The sequence below is a fragment of the Oncorhynchus mykiss genome, chromosome 13, assembly GCF_057628025.1.
Source record: "Oncorhynchus mykiss isolate SJ-2025 chromosome 13, ASM5762802v1, whole genome shotgun sequence".
NCBI lineage: Eukaryota > Metazoa > Chordata > Actinopteri > Salmoniformes > Salmonidae > Oncorhynchus > Oncorhynchus mykiss.
In genome coordinates, this window is record NC_143034.1 from 62,565,094 (window position 1) to 62,583,636 (window position 18,543).

At 44.7% G+C, this 18,543-nt stretch overlaps 9 non-coding genes and 6 pseudogenes across 9 annotated transcripts; all 15 read right to left on the reverse strand.

Moving 5' to 3' along the window:
* Positions 1 to 74: 74 nt before the first annotated feature.
* Positions 75 to 193, reverse strand: LOC118938658 (5S ribosomal RNA). Its single transcript, XR_005035864.1, has one exon. It is a non-coding gene; the product is annotated as a 5S ribosomal RNA (ribosomal RNA).
* Positions 194 to 1,361: 1,168 nt separating this feature from the next.
* LOC118938678 (5S ribosomal RNA) lies at positions 1,362 to 1,470 on the reverse strand (annotated as a pseudogene).
* Positions 1,471 to 2,638: 1,168 nt separating this feature from the next.
* LOC118938660 (5S ribosomal RNA) lies at positions 2,639 to 2,747 on the reverse strand (annotated as a pseudogene).
* A 1,168-nt stretch (positions 2,748 to 3,915) lies between these two features.
* LOC118938661 (5S ribosomal RNA) lies at positions 3,916 to 4,024 on the reverse strand (annotated as a pseudogene).
* A 1,167-nt stretch (positions 4,025 to 5,191) lies between these two features.
* Positions 5,192 to 5,310, reverse strand: LOC118938662 (5S ribosomal RNA). The gene has a single exon (XR_005035868.2). It is a non-coding gene; the product is annotated as a 5S ribosomal RNA (ribosomal RNA).
* A 1,168-nt stretch (positions 5,311 to 6,478) lies between these two features.
* On the reverse strand, positions 6,479 to 6,587 carry LOC118938663 (5S ribosomal RNA; annotated as a pseudogene).
* Positions 6,588 to 7,755: 1,168 nt separating this feature from the next.
* LOC118938664 (5S ribosomal RNA) lies at positions 7,756 to 7,864 on the reverse strand (annotated as a pseudogene).
* A 1,168-nt stretch (positions 7,865 to 9,032) lies between these two features.
* Positions 9,033 to 9,151, reverse strand: LOC118938665 (5S ribosomal RNA). The gene has a single exon (XR_005035871.2). It is a non-coding gene; the product is annotated as a 5S ribosomal RNA (ribosomal RNA).
* Positions 9,152 to 10,319: 1,168 nt separating this feature from the next.
* LOC118938666 (5S ribosomal RNA) lies at positions 10,320 to 10,438 on the reverse strand. Its single transcript, XR_005035872.2, has one exon. It is a non-coding gene; the product is annotated as a 5S ribosomal RNA (ribosomal RNA).
* A 1,168-nt stretch (positions 10,439 to 11,606) lies between these two features.
* Positions 11,607 to 11,725, reverse strand: LOC118938667 (5S ribosomal RNA). Its single transcript, XR_005035873.2, has one exon. It is a non-coding gene; the product is annotated as a 5S ribosomal RNA (ribosomal RNA).
* A 1,168-nt stretch (positions 11,726 to 12,893) lies between these two features.
* LOC118938668 (5S ribosomal RNA) lies at positions 12,894 to 13,012 on the reverse strand. The gene has a single exon (XR_005035874.1). It is a non-coding gene; the product is annotated as a 5S ribosomal RNA (ribosomal RNA).
* Positions 13,013 to 14,180: 1,168 nt separating this feature from the next.
* LOC118938669 (5S ribosomal RNA) lies at positions 14,181 to 14,299 on the reverse strand. Its single transcript, XR_005035875.1, has one exon. It is a non-coding gene; the product is annotated as a 5S ribosomal RNA (ribosomal RNA).
* A 1,168-nt stretch (positions 14,300 to 15,467) lies between these two features.
* On the reverse strand, positions 15,468 to 15,586 carry LOC118938671 (5S ribosomal RNA). The gene has a single exon (XR_005035877.1). It is a non-coding gene; the product is annotated as a 5S ribosomal RNA (ribosomal RNA).
* A 1,168-nt stretch (positions 15,587 to 16,754) lies between these two features.
* LOC118938672 (5S ribosomal RNA) lies at positions 16,755 to 16,863 on the reverse strand (annotated as a pseudogene).
* Positions 16,864 to 18,031: 1,168 nt separating this feature from the next.
* LOC118938673 (5S ribosomal RNA) lies at positions 18,032 to 18,150 on the reverse strand. The gene has a single exon (XR_005035879.2). It is a non-coding gene; the product is annotated as a 5S ribosomal RNA (ribosomal RNA).
* Between the last annotated feature and the right edge of the window lie 393 nt (positions 18,151 to 18,543).

Consider the following 18,543-nt stretch of genomic DNA (forward strand, 5'->3'; position numbering starts at 1 on the left):
CAACATTATTAGGGCGATAAATAAAAGGCAGTTGCTCCACGCATGACACAAGAGTACCCTCTACTGGAGCAAAAAGCTTACAGCACCTGGTATTCCCAGGCGGTCTCCCATCCAAGTACTAACCAGGCCCGACCCTGCTTAGCTTCCGAGATCGGACGAGATCGGGCGTATTCAGGCTGGTATGGCCGTAAGCGAAGGGAACCCTCTTGGTACACTATATAAAGTCAATGTGCCGCTCATTCATCGGGAGACAGAGAAATGTCCACGTTGTGACACACTGACAAAGCTCAAACCTTGCTTACATTTCCTTTCCAGCCCATATATTTCACTCTTGTGGGGGGGGAGAGGGCATATCCTATGTTCACACTTATGACAACTTCATGGACTAGGGCCCTATATAATACGGAATCACGGAATCCAGACTTTAAACCGAAATTCAACAATATTCAAAAATGTTTTGAACTAAGGAGGAAATCAACTAAATCCTTTCAACTTGTTAGAAAATGCATTCATTTGCCCAAGAGAATCATTAGACATCAACAAAATGCATCAGTGATTCGTATTTCCACGCAACTTTCAGAAACAGCACAGGACTGCCCAGTTTCTGTGCGCATGCGTGCGGAGCGCGCGCAGGTCTACACTTTGTGTAGCCGTTAGCGTTGAGGCTAATGATTACCTTCTTCTGGTAGAGAAGGAAAGGCTTCCCACAAAAACCTTCTCAATGAAATGTTAACTGCAAAGTAGCCTATGCCAGCTTGGCAGAATTATATCATCATTATTTGCATCAATCCAGTGGCCATTTGTTTTGCAAACTCCGCAATCACATGAGCGCTACAGCAACACCGCTTAACCAAACAAAGGTCTCTTCCTGGCGCACGCTTGCGTTTAAAGGGTAACTACACCCCAAAATCGATATGTCTTCAATTTTTCCAAGACCTCAAAAGTGGTCTCCTGCTAGGGTTTTAAATGTTGTCGTGGACATAGAACATCCAATCGTGTTATATTTCGATTAAAAAGGTGTGCTTTTGAGAGCGCAAACCTGGAGAAGCAGGGATAAACGGTAAACCGGGAAATGTAAACGGAGGAGAGGGGGAATTTTTTTTGGGGGGGGGGTCAGGCAAAACATTGAAGGGATTTTACAGGGCCCTAATGGACGACAGACATTGACAGTCTAAAAACAAATGCTGAATGTAGTGCCTACATTTCGAGGGAAACGCACTGTCCATGATTGGATTTGATCAGGGCAGGGCAGCACTAACAAACTGCATGTAGTCCAATAAAAAGACACAACATTATTAGGGCGATAAATAAAAGGCAGTTGCTCCACGCATGACACAAGAGTACCCTCTACTGGAGCAAAAAGCTTACAGCACCTGGTATTCCCAGGCGGTCTCCCATCCAAGTACTAACCAGGCCCGACCCTGCTTAGCTTCCGAGATCGGGCGTATTCAGGCTGGTATGGCCGTAAGCGAAGGGAACCCTCTTGGTACACTATATAAAGTCAATGTGCCGCTCATTCATCGGGAGACAGAGAAATGTCCACGTTGTGACACACTGACAAAGCTCAAACCTTGCTTACATTTCCTTTCCAGCCCATATATTTCACTCTTGTGGGGGGGGAGAGGGCATATCCTATGTTCACACTTATGACAACTTCATGGACTAGGGCCCTATATAAGACGGAATCACGGAATCCAGACTTTAAACCGAAATTCAACAATATTCAAAAATGTTTTGAACTAAGGAGGAAATCAACTAAATCCTTTCAACTTGTTAGAAAATGCATTCATTTGCCCAAGAGAATCATTAGACATCAACAAAATGCATCAGTGATTCGTATTTCCACGCAACTTTCAGAAACAGCACAGGACTGCCCAGTTTCTGTGCGCATGCGTGCGGAGCGCGCGCAGGTCTACACTTTGTGTAGCCGTTAGCGTTGAGGCTAATGATTACCTTCTTCTGGTAGAGAAGGAAAGGCTTCCCACAAAAACCTTCTCAATGAAATGTTAACTGCAAAGTAGCCTATGCCAGCTTGGCAGAATTATATCATCATTATTTGCATCAATCCAGTGGCCATTTGTTTTGCAAACTCCGCAATCACATGAGCGCTACAGCAACACCGCTTAACCAAACAAAGGTCTCTTCCTGGCGCACGCTTGCGTTTAAAGGGTAACTACACCCCAAAATCGATATGTCTTCAATTTTTCCAAGACCTCAAAAGTGGTCTCCTGCTAGGGTTTTAAATGTTGTCGTGGACATAGAACATCCAATCGTGTTATATTTCGATTAAAAAGGTGTGCTTTTGAGAGCGCAAACCTGGAGAAGCAGGGATAAACGGTAAACCGGGAAATGTAAACGGAGGAGAGGGGGAATTTGTTTTGGGGGGGGGGTCAGGCAAAACATTGAAGGGATTTTACAGGGCCCTAATGGACGACAGACATTGACAGTCTAAAAACAAATGCTGAATGTAGTGCCTACATTTCGAGGGAAACGCACTGTCCATGATTGGATTTGATCAGGGCAGGGCAGCACTAACAAACTGCATGTAGTCCAATAAAAAGACACAACATTATTAGGGCGATAAATAAAAGGCAGTTGCTCCACGCATGACACAAGAGTACCCTCTACTGGAGCAAAAAGCTTACAGCACCTGGTATTCCCAGGCGGTCTCCCATCCAAGTACTAACCAGGCCCGACCCTGCTTAGCTTCCGAGATCGGGCGTATTCAGGCTGGTATGGCCGTAAGCGAAGGGAACCCTCTTGGTACACTATATAAAGTCAATGTGCCGCTCATTCATCGGGAGACAGAGAAATGTCCACGTTGTGACACACTGACAAAGCTCAAACCTTGCTTACATTTCCTTTCCAGCCCATATATTTCACTCTTGTGGGGGGGGAGAGGGCATATCCTATGTTCACACTTATGACAACTTCATGGACTAGGGCCCTATATAATACGGAATCACGGAATCCAGACTTTAAACCGAAATTCAACAATATTCAAAAATGTTTTGAACTAAGGAGGAAATCAACTAAATCCTTTCAACTTGTTAGAAAATGCATTCATTTGCCCAAGAGAATCATTAGACATCAACAAAATGCATCAGTGATTCGTATTTCCACGCAACTTTCAGAAACAGCACAGGACTGCCCAGTTTCTGTGCGCATGCGTGCGGAGCGCGCGCAGGTCTACACTTTGTGTAGCCGTTAGCGTTGAGGCTAATGATTACCTTCTTCTGGTAGAGAAGGAAAGGCTTCCCACAAAAACCTTCTCAATGAAATGTTAACTGCAAAGTAGCCTATGCCAGCTTGGCAGAATTATATCATCATTATTTGCATCAATCCAGTGGCCATTTGTTTTGCAAACTCCGCAATCACATGAGCGCTACAGCAACACCGCTTAACCAAACAAAGGTCTCTTCCTGGCGCACGCTTGCGTTTAAAGGGTAACTACACCCCAAAATCGATATGTCTTCAATTTTTCCAAGACCTCAAAAGTGGTCTCCTGCTAGGGTTTTAAATGTTGTCGTGGACATAGAACATCCAATCGTGTTATATTTCGATTAAAAAGGTGTGCTTTTGAGAGCGCAAACCTGGAGAAGCAGGGATAAACGGTAAACCGGGAAATGTAAACGGAGGAGAGGGGGAATTTGTTTTGGGGGGGGGGTCAGGCAAAACATTGAAGGGATTTTACAGGGCCCTAATGGACGACAGACATTGACAGTCTAAAAACAAATGCTGAATGTAGTGCCTACATTTCGAGGGAAACGCACTGTCCATGATTGGATTTGATCAGGGCAGGGCAGCACTAACAAACTGCATGTAGTCCAATAAAAAGACACAACATTATTAGGGCGATAAATAAAAGGCAGTTGCTCCACGCATGACACAAGAGTACCCTCTACTGGAGCAAAAAGCGTACAGCACCTGGTATTCCCAGGCGGTCTCCCATCCAAGTACTAACCAGGCCCGACCCTGCTTAGCTTCCGAGATCGGGCGTATTCAGGCTGGTATGGCCGTAAGCGAAGGGAACCCTCTTGGTACACTATATAAAGTCAATGTGCCGCTCATTCATCGGGAGACAGAGAAATGTCCACGTTGTGACACACTGACAAAGCTCAAACCTTGCTTACATTTCCTTTCCAGCCCATATATTTCACTCTTGTGGGGGGGGAGAGGGCATATCCTATGTTCACACTTATGACAACTTCATGGACTAGGGCCCTATATAAGACGGAATCACGGAATCCAGACTTTAAACCGAAATTCAACAATATTCAAAAATGTTTTGAACTAAGGAGGAAATCAACTAAATCCTTTCAACTTGTTAGAAAATGCATTCATTTGCCCAAGAGAATCATTAGACATCAACAAAATGCATCAGTGATTCGTATTTCCACGCAACTTTCAGAAACAGCACAGGACTGCCCAGTTTCTGTGCGCATGCGTGCGGAGCGCGCGCAGGTCTACACTTTGTGTAGCCGTTAGCGTTGAGGCTAATGATTACCTTCTTCTGGTAGAGAAGGAAAGGCTTCCCACAAAAACCTTCTCAATGAAATGTTAACTGCAAAGTAGCCTATGCCAGCTTGGCAGAATTATATCATCATTATTTGCATCAATCCAGTGGCCATTTGTTTTGCAAACTCCGCAATCACATGAGCGCTACAGCAACACCGCTTAACCAAACAAAGGTCTCTTCCTGGCGCACGCTTGCGTTTAAAGGGTAACTACACCCCAAAATCGATATGTCTTCAATTTTTCCAAGACCTCAAAAGTGGTCTCCTGCTAGGGTTTTAAATGTTGTCGTGGACATAGAACATCCAATCGTGTTATATTTCGATTAAAAAGGTGTGCTTTTGAGAGCGCAAACCTGGAGAAGCAGGGATAAACGGTAAACCGGGAAATGTAAACGGAGGAGAGGGGGAATTTTTTTTGGGGGGGGGTCAGGCAAAACATTGAAGGGATTTTACAGGGCCCTAATGGACGACAGACATTGACAGTCTAAAAACAAATGCTGAATGTAGTGCCTACATTTCGAGGGAAACGCACTGTCCATGATTGGATTTGATCAGGGCAGGGCAGCACTAACAAACTGCATGTAGTCCAATAAAAAGACACAACATTATTAGGGCGATAAATAAAAGGCAGTTGCTCCACGCATGACACAAGAGTACCCTCTACTGGAGCAAAAAGCTTACAGCACCTGGTATTCCCAGGCGGTCTCCCATCCAAGTACTAACCAGGCCCGACCCTGCTTAGCTCCCGAGATCGGACGAGATCGGGCGTATTCAGGCTGGTATGGCCGTAAGCGAAGGGAACCCTCTTGGTACACTATATAAAGTCAATGTGCCGCTCATTCATCGGGAGACAGAGAAATGTCCACGTTGTGACACACTGACAAAGCTCAAACCTTGCTTACATTTCCTTTCCAGCCCATATATTTCACTCTTGTGGGGGGGGAGAGGGCATATCCTATGTTCACACTTATGACAACTTCATGGACTAGGGCCCTATATAATACGGAATCACGGAATCCAGACTTTAAACCGAAATTCAACAATATTCAAAAATGTTTTGAACTAAGGAGGAAATCAACTAAATCCTTTCAACTTGTTAGAAAATGCATTAATTTGCCCAAGAGAATCATTAGACATCAACAAAATGCATCAGTGATTCGTATTTCCACGCAACTTTCAGAAACAGCACAGGACTGCCCAGTTTCTGTGCGCATGCGTGCGGAGCGCGCGCAGGTCTACACTTTGTGTAGCCGTTAGCGTTGAGGCTAATGATTACCTTCTTCTGGTAGAGAAGGAAAGGCTTCCCACAAAAACCTTCTCAATGAAATGTTAACTGCAAAGTAGCCTATGCCAGCTTGGCAGAATTATATCATCATTATTTGCATCAATCCAGTGGCCATTTGTTTTGCAAACTCCGCAATCACATGAGCGCTACAGCAACACCGCTTTACCAAACAAAGGTCTCTTCCTGGCGCACGCTTGCGTTTAAAGGGTAACTACACCCCAAAATCGATATGTCTTCAATTTTTCCAAGACCTCAAAAGTGGTCTCCTGCTAGGGTTTTAAATGTTGTCGTGGACATAGAACATCCAATCGTGTTATATTTCGATTAAAAAGGTGTGCTTTTGAGAGCGCAAACCTGGAGAAGCAGGGATAAACGGTAAACCGGGAAATGTAAACGGAGGAGAGGGGGAATTTGTTTTGGGGGGGGGGTCAGGCAAAACATTGAAGGGATTTTACAGGGCCCTAATGGACGACAGACATTGACAGTCTAAAAACAAATGCTGAATGTAGTGCCTACATTTCGAGGGAAACGCACTGTCCATGATTGGATTTGATCAGGGCAGGGCAGCACTAACAAACTGCATGTAGTCCAATAAAAAGACACAACATTATTAGGGCGATAAATAAAAGGCAGTTGCTCCACGCATGACACAAGAGTACCCTCTACTGGAGCAAAAAGCTTACAGCACCTGGTATTCCCAGGCGGTCTCCCATCCAAGTACTAACCAGGCCCGACCCTGCTTAGCTTCCGAGATCGGGCGTATTCAGGCTGGTATGGCCGTAAGCGAAGGGAACCCTCTTGGTACACTATATAAAGTCAATGTGCCGCTCATTCATCGGGAGACAGAGAAATGTCCACGTTGTGACACACTGACAAAGCTCAAACCTTGCTTACATTTCCTTTCCAGCCCATATATTTCACTCTTGTGGGGGGGGAGAGGGCATATCCTATGTTCACACTTATGACAACTTCATGGACTAGGGCCCTATATAATACGGAATCACGGAATCCAGACTTTAAACCGAAATTCAACAATATTCAAAAATGTTTTGAACTAAGGAGGAAATCAACTAAATCCTTTCAACTTGTTAGAAAATGCATTCATTTGCCCAAGAGAATCATTAGACATCAACAAAATGCATCAGTGATTCGTATTTCCACGCAACTTTCAGAAACAGCACAGGACTGCCCAGTTTCTGTGCGCATGCGTGCGGAGCGCGCGCAGGTCTACACTTTGTGTAGCCGTTAGCGTTGAGGCTAATGATTACCTTCTTCTGGTAGAGAAGGAAAGGCTTCCCACAAAAACCTTCTCAATGAAATGTTAACTGCAAAGTAGCCTATGCCAGCTTGGCAGAATTATATCATCATTATTTGCATCAATCCAGTGGCCATTTGTTTTGCAAACTCCGCAATCACATGAGCGCTACAGCAACACCGCTTAACCAAACAAAGGTCTCTTCCTGGCGCACGCTTGCGTTTAAAGGGTAACTACACCCCAAAATCGATATGTCTTCAATTTTTCCAAGACCTCAAAAGTGGTCTCCTGCTAGGGTTTTAAATGTTGTCGTGGACATAGAACATCCAATCGTGTTATATTTCGATTAAAAAGGTGTGCTTTTGAGAGCGCAAACCTGGAGAAGCAGGGATAAACGGTAAACCGGGAAATGTAAACGGAGGAGAGGGGGAATTTGTTTTGGGGGGGGGGTCAGGCAAAACATTGAAGGGATTTTACAGGGCCCTAATGGACGACAGACATTGACAGTCTAAAAACAAATGCTGAATGTAGTGCCTACATTTCGAGGGAAACGCACTGTCCATGATTGGATTTGATCAGGGCAGGGCAGCACTAACAAACTGCATGTAGTCCAATAAAAAGACACAACATTATTAGGGCGATAAATAAAAGGCAGTTGCTCCACGCATGACACAAGAGTACCCTCTACTGGAGCAAAAAGCTTACAGCACCTGGTATTCCCAGGCGGTCTCCCATCCAAGTACTAACCAGGCCCGACCCTGCTTAGCTTCCGAGATCGGGCGTATTCAGGCTGGTATGGCCGTAAGCGAAGGGAACCCTCTTGGTACACTATATAAAGTCAATGTGCCGCTCATTCATCGGGAGACAGAGAAATGTCCACGTTGTGACACACTGACAAAGCTCAAACCTTGCTTACATTTCCTTTCCAGCCCATATATTTCACTCTTGTGGGGGGGGAGAGGGCATATCCTATGTTCACACTTATGACAACTTCATGGACTAGGGCCCTATATAAGACGGAATCACGGAATCCAGACTTTAAACCGAAATTCAACAATATTCAAAAATGTTTTGAACTAAGGAGGAAATCAACTAAATCCTTTCAACTTGTTAGAAAATGCATTCATTTGCCCAAGAGAATCATTAGACATCAACAAAATGCATCAGTGATTCGTATTTCCACGCAACTTTCAGAAACAGCACAGGACTGCCCAGTTTCTGTGCGCATGCGTGCGGAGCGCGCGCAGGTCTACACTTTGTGTAGCCGTTAGCGTTGAGGCTAATGATTACCTTCTTCTGGTAGAGAAGGAAAGGCTTCCCACAAAAACCTTCTCAATGAAATGTTAACTGCAAAGTAGCCTATGCCAGCTTGGCAGAATTATATCATCATTATTTGCATCAATCCAGTGGCCATTTGTTTTGCAAACTCCGCAATCACATGAGCGCTACAGCAACACCGCTTAACCAAACAAAGGTCTCTTCCTGGCGCACGCTTGCGTTTAAAGGGTAACTACACCCCAAAATCGATATGTCTTCAATTTTTCCAAGACCTCAAAAGTGGTCTCCTGCTAGGGTTTTAAATGTTGTCGTGGACATAGAACATCCAATCGTGTTATATTTCGATTAAAAAGGTGTGCTTTTGAGAGCGCAAACCTGGAGAAGCAGGGATAAACGGTAAACCGGGAAATGTAAACGGAGGAGAGGGGGAATTTTTTTTGGGGGGGGGGTCAGGCAAAACATTGAAGGGATTTTACAGGGCCCTAATGGACGACAGACATTGACAGTCTAAAAACAAATGCTGAATGTAGTGCCTACATTTCGAGGGAAACGCACTGTCCATGATTGGATTTGATCAGGGCAGGGCAGCACTAACAAACTGCATGTAGTCCAATAAAAAGACACAACATTATTAGGGCGATAAATAAAAGGCAGTTGCTCCACGCATGACACAAGAGTACCCTCTACTGGAGCAAAAAGCTTACAGCACCTGGTATTCCCAGGCGGTCTCCCATCCAAGTACTAACCAGGCCCGACCCTGCTTAGCTCCCGAGATCGGACGAGATCGGGCGTATTCAGGCTGGTATGGCCGTAAGCGAAGGGAACCCTCTTGGTACACTATATAAAGTCAATGTGCCGCTCATTCATCGGGAGACAGAGAAATGTCCACGTTGTGACACACTGACAAAGCTCAAACCTTGCTTACATTTCCTTTCCAGCCCATATATTTCACTCTTGTGGGGGGGGAGAGGGCATATCCTATGTTCACACTTATGACAACTTCATGGACTAGGGCCCTATATAATACGGAATCACGGAATCCAGACTTTAAACCGAAATTCAACAATATTCAAAAATGTTTTGAACTAAGGAGGAAATCAACTAAATCCTTTCAACTTGTTAGAAAATGCATTCATTTGCCCAAGAGAATCATTAGACATCAACAAAATGCATCAGTGATTCGTATTTCCACGCAACTTTCAGAAACAGCACAGGACTGCCCAGTTTCTGTGCGCATGCGTGCGGAGCGCGCGCAGGTCTACACTTTGTGTAGCCGTTAGCGTTGAGGCTAATGATTACCTTCTTCTGGTAGAGAAGGAAAGGCTTCCCACAAAAACCTTCTCAATGAAATGTTAACTGCAAAGTAGCCTATGCCAGCTTGGCAGAATTATATCATCATTATTTGCATCAATCCAGTGGCCATTTGTTTTGCAAACTCCGCAATCACATGAGCGCTACAGCAACACCGCTTAACCAAACAAAGGTCTCTTCCTGGCGCACGCTTGCGTTTAAAGGGTAACTACACCCCAAAATCGATATGTCTTCAATTTTTCCAAGACCTCAAAAGTGGTCTCCTGCTAGGGTTTTAAATGTTGTCGTGGACATAGAACATCCAATCGTGTTATATTTCGATTAAAAAGGTGTGCTTTTGAGAGCGCAAACCTGGAGAAGCAGGGATAAACGGTAAACCGGGAAATGTAAACGGAGGAGAGGGGGAATTTTTTTGGGGGGGGGGGTCAGGCAAAACATTGAAGGGATTTTACAGGGCCCTAATGGACGACAGACATTGACAGTCTAAAAACAAATGCTGAATGTAGTGCCTACATTTCGAGGGAAACGCACTGTCCATGATTGGATTTGATCAGGGCAGGGCAGCACTAACAAACTGCATGTAGTCCAATAAAAAGACACAACATTATTAGGGCGATAAATAAAAGGCAGTTGCTCCACGCATGACACAAGAGTACCCTCTACTGGAGCAAAAAGCTTACAGCACCTGGTATTCCCAGGCGGTCTCCCATCCAAGTACTAACCAGGCCCGACCCTGCTTAGCTCCCGAGATCGGACGAGATCGGGCGTATTCAGGCTGGTATGGCCGTAAGCGAAGGGAACCCTCTTGGTACACTATATAAAGTCAATGTGCCGCTCATTCATCGGGAGACAGAGAAATGTCCACGTTGTGACACACTGACAAAGCTCAAACCTTGCTTACATTTCCTTTCCAGCCCATATATTTCACTCTTGTGGGGGGGGAGAGGGCATATCCTATGTTCACACTTATGACAACTTCATGGACTAGGGCCCTATATAATACGGAATCACGGAATCCAGACTTTAAACCGAAATTCAACAATATTCAAAAATGTTTTGAACTAAGGAGGAAATCAACTAAATCCTTTCAACTTGTTAGAAAATGCATTCATTTGCCCAAGAGAATCATTAGACATCAACAAAATGCATCAGTGATTCGTATTTCCACGCAACTTTCAGAAACAGCACAGGACTGCCCAGTTTCTGTGCGCATGCGTGCGGAGCGCGCGCAGGTCTACACTTTGTGTAGCCGTTAGCGTTGAGGCTAATGATTACCTTCTTCTGGTAGAGAAGGAAAGGCTTCCCACAAAAACCTTCTCAATGAAATGTTAACTGCAAAGTAGCCTATGCCAGCTTGGCAGAATTATATCATCATTATTTGCATCAATCCAGTGGCCATTTGTTTTGCAAACTCCGCAATCACATGAGCGCTACAGCAACACCGCTTAACCAAACAAAGGTCTCTTCCTGGCGCACGCTTGCGTTTAAAGGGTAACTACACCCCAAAATCGATATGTCTTCAATTTTTCCAAGACCTCAAAAGTGGTCTCCTGCTAGGGTTTTAAATGTTGTCGTGGACATAGAACATCCAATCGTGTTATATTTCGATTAAAAAGGTGTGCTTTTGAGAGCGCAAACCTGGAGAAGCAGGGATAAACGGTAAACCGGGAAATGTAAACGGAGGAGAGGGGGAATTTTTTTTGGGGGGGGGGTCAGGCAAAACATTGAAGGGATTTTACAGGGCCCTAATGGACGACAGACATTGACAGTCTAAAAACAAATGCTGAATGTAGTGCCTACATTTCGAGGGAAACGCACTGTCCATGATTGGATTTGATCAGGGCAGGGCAGCACTAACAAACTGCATGTAGTCCAATAAAAAGACACAACATTATTAGGGCGATAAATAAAAGGCAGTTGCTCCACGCATGACACAAGAGTACCCTCTACTGGAGCAAAAAGCTTACAGCACCTGGTATTCCCAGGCGGTCTCCCATCCAAGTACTAACCAGGCCCGACCCTGCTTAGCTCCCGAGATCAGACGAGATCGGGCGTATTCAGGCTGGTATGGCCGTAAGCGAAGGGAACCCTCTTGGTACACTATATAAAGTCAATGTGCCGCTCATTCATCGGGAGACAGAGAAATGTCCACGTTGTGACACACTGACAAAGCTCAAACCTTGCTTACATTTCCTTTCCAGCCCATATATTTCACTCTTGTGGGGGGGGAGAGGGCATATCCTATGTTCACACTTATGACAACTTCATGGACTAGGGCCCTATATAATACGGAATCACGGAATCCAGACTTTAAACCGAAATTCAACAATATTCAAAAATGTTTTGAACTAAGGAGGAAATCAACTAAATCCTTTCAACTTGTTAGAAAATGCATTCATTTGCCCAAGAAAATCATTAGACATCAACAAAATGCATCAGTGATTCGTATTTCCACGCAACTTTCAGAAACAGCACAGGACTGCCCAGTTTCTGTGCGCATGCGTGCGGAGCGCGCGCAGGTCTACACTTTGTGTAGCCGTTAGCGTTGAGGCTAATGATTACCTTCTTCTGGTAGAGAAGGAAAGGCTTCCCACAAAAACCTTCTCAATGAAATGTTAACTGCAAAGTAGCCTATGCCAGCTTGGCAGAATTATATCATCATTATTTGCATCAATCCAGTGGCCATTTGTTTTGCAAACTCCGCAATCACATGAGCGCTACAGCAACACCGCTTAACCAAACAAAGGTCTCTTCCTGGCGCACGCTTGCGTTTAAAGGGTAACTACACCCCAAAATCGATATGTCTTCAATTTTTCCAAGACCTCAAAAGTGGTCTCCTGCTAGGGTTTTAAATGTTGTTGTGGACATAGAACATCCAATCGTGTTATATTTCGATTAAAAAGGTGTGCTTTTGAGAGCGCAAACCTGGAGAAGCAGGGATAAACGGTAAACCGGGAAATGTAAACGGAGGAGAGGGGGAATTTTTTTTGGGGGGGGGGTCAGGCAAAACATTGAAGGGATTTTACAGGGCCCTAATGGACGACAGACATTGACAGTCTAAAAACAAATGCTGAATGTAGTGCCTACATTTCGAGGGAAACGCACTGTCCATGATTGGATTTGATCAGGGCAGGGCAGCACTAACAAACTGCATGTAGTCCAATAAAAAGACACAACATTATTAGGGCGATAAATAAAAGGCAGTTGCTCCACGCATGACACAAGAGTACCCTCTACTGGAGCAAAAAGCTTACAGCACCTGGTATTCCCAGGCGGTCTCCCATCCAAGTACTAACCAGGCCCGACCCTGCTTAGCTTCCGAGATCGGACGAGATCGGGCGTATTCAGGCTGGTATGGCCGTAAGCTAAGGGAACCCTCTTGGTACACTATATAAAGTCAATGTGCCGCTCATTCATCGGGAGACAGAGAAATGTCCACGTTGTGACACACTGACAAAGCTCAAACCTTGCTTACATTTCCTTTCCAGCCCATATATTTCACTCTTGTGGGGGGGGAGAGGGCATATCCTATGTTCACACTTATGACAACTTCATGGACTAGGGCCCTATATAAGACGGAATCACGGAATCCAGACTTTAAACCGAAATTCAACAATATTCAAAAATGTTTTGAACTAAGGAGGAAATCAACTAAATCCTTTCAACTTGTTAGAAAATGCATTCATTTGCCCAAGAGAATCATTAGACATCAACAAAATGCATCAGTGATTCGTATTTCCACGCAACTTTCAGAAACAGCACAGGACTGCCCAGTTTCTGTGCGCATGCGTGCGGAGCGCGCGCAGGTCTACACTTTGTGTAGCCGTTAGCGTTGAGGCTAATGATTACCTTCTTCTGGTAGAGAAGGAAAGGCTTCCCACAAAAACCTTCTCAATGAAATGTTAACTGCAAAGTAGCCTATGCCAGCTTGGCAGAATTATATCATCATTATTTGCATCAATCCAGTGGCCATTTGTTTTGCAAACTCCGCAATCACATGAGCGCTACAGCAACACCGCTTAACCAAACAAAGGTCTCTTCCTGGCGCACGCTTGCGTTTAAAGGGTAACTACACCCCAAAATCGATATGTCTTCAATTTTTCCAAGACCTCAAAAGTGGTCTCCTGCTAGGGTTTTAAATGTTGTCGTGGACATAGAACATCCAATCGTGTTATATTTCGATTAAAAAGGTGTGCTTTTGAGAGCGCAAACCTGGAGAAGCAGGGATAAACGGTAAACCGGGAAATGTAAACGGAGGAGAGGGGGAATTTTTTTGGGGGGGGGGGTCAGGCAAAACATTGAAGGGATTTTACAGGGCCCTAATGGACGACAGACATTGACAGTCTAAAAACAAATGCTGAATGTAGTGCCTACATTTCGAGGGAAACGCACTGTCCATGATTGGATTTGATCAGGGCAGGGCAGCACTAACAAACTGCATGTAGTCCAATAAAAAGACACAACATTATTAGGGCGATAAATAAAAGGCAGTTGCTCCACGCATGACACAAGAGTACCCTCTACTGGAGCAAAAAGCTTACAGCACCTGGTATTCCCAGGCGGTCTCCCATCCAAGTACTAACCAGGCCCGACCCTGCTTAGCTTCCGAGATCGGACGAGATCGGGCGTATTCAGGCTGGTATGGCCGTAAGCGAAGGGAACCCTCTTGGTACACTATATAAAGTCAATGTGCCGCTCATTCATCGGGAGACAGAGAAATGTCCACGTTGTGACACACTGACAAAGCTCAAACCTTGCTTACATTTCCTTTCCAGCCCATATATTTCACTCTTGTGGGGGGGGAGAGGGCATATCCTATGTTCACACTTATGACAACTTCATGGACTAGGGCCCTATATAAGACGGAATCACGGAATCCAGACTTTAAACCGAAATTCAACAATATTCAAAAATGTTTTGAACTAAGGAGGAAATCAACTAAATCCTTTCAACTTGTTAGAAAATGCATTCATTTGCCCAAGAGAATCATTAGACATCAACAAAATGCATCAGTGATTCGTATTTCCACGCAACTTTCAGAAACAGCACAGGACTGCCCAGTTTCTGTGCGCATGCGTGCGGAGCGCGCGCAGGTCTACACTTTGTGTAGCCGTTAGCGTTGAGGCTAATGATTACCTTCTTCTGGTAGAGAAGGAAAGGCTTCCCACAAAAACCTTCTCAATGAAATGTTAACTGCAAAGTAGCCTATGCCAGCTTGGCAGAATTATATCATCATTATTTGCATCAATCCAGTGGCCATTTGTTTTGCAAACTCCGCAATCACATGAGCGCTACAGCAACACCGCTTAACCAAACAAAGGTCTCTTCCTGGCGCACGCTTGCGTTTAAAGGGTAACTACACCCCAAAATCGATATGTCTTCAATTTTTCCAAGACCTCAAAAGTGGTCTCCTGCTAGGGTTTTAAATGTTGTCGTGGACATAGAACATCCAATCGTGTTATATTTCGATTAAAAAGGTGTGCTTTTGAGAGCGCAAACCTGGAGAAGCAGGGATAAACGGTAAACCGGGAAATGTAAACGGAGGAGAGGGGGAATTTTTTTGGGGGGGGGGGTCAGGCAAAACATTGAAGGGATTTTACAGGGCCCTAATGGACGACAGACATTGACAGTCTAAAAACAAATGCTGAATGTAGTGCCTACATTTCGAGGGAAACGCACTGTCCATGATTGGATTTGATCAGGGCAGGGCAGCACTAACAAACTGCATGTAGTCCAATAAAAAGACACAACATTATTAGGGCGATAAATAAAAGGCAGTTGCTCCACGCATGACACAAGAGTACCCTCTACTGGAGCAAAAAGCTTACAGCACCTGGTATTCCCAGGCGGTCTCCCATCCAAGTACTAACCAGGCCCGACCCTGCTTAGCTTCCGAGATCGGACGAGATCGGGCGTATTCAGGCTGGTATGGCCGTAAGCGAAGGGAACCCTCTTGGTACACTATATAAAGTCAATGTGCCGCTCATTCATCGGGAGACAGAGAAATGTCCACGTTGTGACACACTGACAAAGCTCAAACCTTGCTTACATTTCCTTTCCAGCCCATATATTTCACTCTTGTGGGGGGGGAGAGGGCATATCCTATGTTCACACTTATGACAACTTCATGGACTAGGGCCCTATATAAGACGGAATCACGGAATCCAGACTTTAAACCGAAATTCAACAATATTCAAAAATGTTTTGAACTAAGGAGGAAATCAACTAAATCCTTTCAACTTGTTAGAAAATGCATTCATTTGCCCAAGAGAATCATTAGACATCAACAAAATGCATCAGTGATTCGTATTTCCACGCAACTTTCAGAAACAGCACAGGACTGCCCAGTTTCTGTGCGCATGCGTGCGGAGCGCGCGCAGGTCTACACTTTGTGTAGCCGTTAGCGTTGAGGCTAATGATTACCTTCTTCTGGTAGAGAAGGAAAGGCTTCCCACAAAAACCTTCTCAATGAAATGTTAACTGCAAAGTAGCCTATGCCAGCTTGGCAGAATTATATCATCATTATTTGCATCAATCCAGTGGCCATTTGTTTTGCAAACTCCGCAATCACATGAGCGCTACAGCAACACCGCTTAACCAAACAAAGGTCTCTTCCTGGCGCACGCTTGCGTTTAAAGGGTAACTACACCCCAAAATCGATATGTCTTCAATTTTTCCAAGACCTCAAAAGTGGTCTCCTGCTAGGGTTTTAAATGTTGTCGTGGACATAGAACATCCAATCGTGTTATATTTCGATTAAAAAGGTGTGCTTTTGAGAGCGCAAACCTGGAGAAGCAGGGATAAACGGTAAACCGGGAAATGTAAACGGAGGAGAGGGGGAATTTTTTTTGGGGGGGGGGTCAGGCAAAACATTGAAGGGATTTTACAGGGCCCTAATGGACGACAGACATTGACAGTCTAAAAACAAATGCTGAATGTAGTGCCTACATTTCGAGGGAAACGCACTGTCCATGATTGGATTTGATCAGGGCAGGGCAGCACTAACAAACTGCATGTAGTCCAATAAAAAGACACAACATTATTAGGGCGATAAATAAAAGGCAGTTGCTCCACGCATGACACAAGAGTACCCTCTACTGGAGCAAAAAGCTTACAGCACCTGGTATTCCCAGGCGGTCTCCCATCCAAGTACTAACCAGGCCCGACCCTGCTTAGCTTCCGAGATCGGGCGTATTCAGGCTGGTATGGCCGTAAGCGAAGGGAACCCTCTTGGTACACTATATAAAGTCAATGTGCCGCTCATTCATCGGGAGACAGAGAAATGTCCACGTTGTGACACACTGACAAAGCTCAAACCTTGCTTACATTTCCTTTCCAGCCCATATATTTCACTCTTGTGGGGGGGGAGAGGGCATATCCTATGTTCACACTTATGACAACTTCATGGACTAGGGCCCTATATAATACGGAATCACGGAATCCAGACTTTAAACCGAAATTCAACAATATTCAAAAATGTTTTGAACTAAGGAGGAAATCAACTAAATCCTTTCAACTTGTTAGAAAATGCATTCATTTGCCCAAGAGAATCATTAGACATCAACAAAATGCATCAGTGATTCGTATTTCCACGCAACTTTCAGAAACAGCACAGGACTGCCCAGTTTCTGTGCGCATGCGTGCGGAGCGCGCGCAGGTCTACACTTTGTGTAGCCGTTAGCGTTGAGGCTAATGATTACCTTCTTCTGGTAGAGAAGGAAAGGCTTCCCACAAAAACCTTCTCAATGAAATGTTAACTGCAAAGTAGCCTATGCCAGCTTGGCAGAATTATATCATCATTATTTGCATCAATCCAGTGGCCATTTGTTTTGCAAACTCCGCAATCACATGAGCGCTACAGCAACACCGCTTAACCAAACAAAGGTCTCTTCCTGGCGCACGCTTGCGTTTAAAGGGTAACTACACCCCAAAATCGATATGTCTTCAATTTTTCCAAGACCTCAAAAGTGGTCTCCTGCTAGGGTTTTAAATGTTGTCGTGGACATAGAACATCCAATCGTGTTATATTTCGATTAAAAAGGTGTGCTTTTGAGAGCGCAAACCTGGAGAAGCAGGGATAAACGGTAAACCGGGAAATGTAAACGGAGGAGAGGGGGAATTTTTTTGGGGGGGGGGGTCAGGCAAAACATTGAAGGGATTTTACAGGGCCCTAATGGACGACAGACATTGACAGTCTAAAAACAAATGCTGAATGTAGTGCCTACATTTCGAGGGAAACGCACTGTCCATGATTGGATTTGATCAGGGCAGGGCAGCACTAACAAACTGCATGTAGTCCAATAAAAAGACACAACATTATTAGGGCGATAAATAAAAGGCAGTTGCTCCACGCATGACACAAGAGTACCCTCTACTGGAGCAAAAAGCTTACAGCACCTGGTATTCCCAGGCGGTCTCCCATCCAAGTACTAACCAGGCCCGACCCTGCTTAGCTCCCGAGATCGGACGAGATCGGGCGTATTCAGGCTGGTATGGCCGTAAGCGAAGGGAACCCTCTTGGTACACTATATAAAGTCAATGTGCCGCTCATTCATCGGGAGACAGAGAAATGTCCACGTTGTGACACACTGACAAAGCTCAAACCTTGCTTACATTTCCTTTCCAGCCCATATATTTCACTCTTGTGGGGGGGGAGAGGGCATATCCTATGTTCACACTTATGACAACTTCATGGACTAGGGCCCTATATAATACGGAATCACGGAATCCAGACTTTAAACCGAAATTCAACAATATTCAAAAATGTTTTGAACTAAGGAGGAAATCAACTAAATCCTTTCAACTTGTTAGAAAATGCATTCATTTGCCCAAGAGAATCATTAGACATCAACAAAATGCATCAGTGATTCGTATTTCCACGCAACTTTCAGAAACAG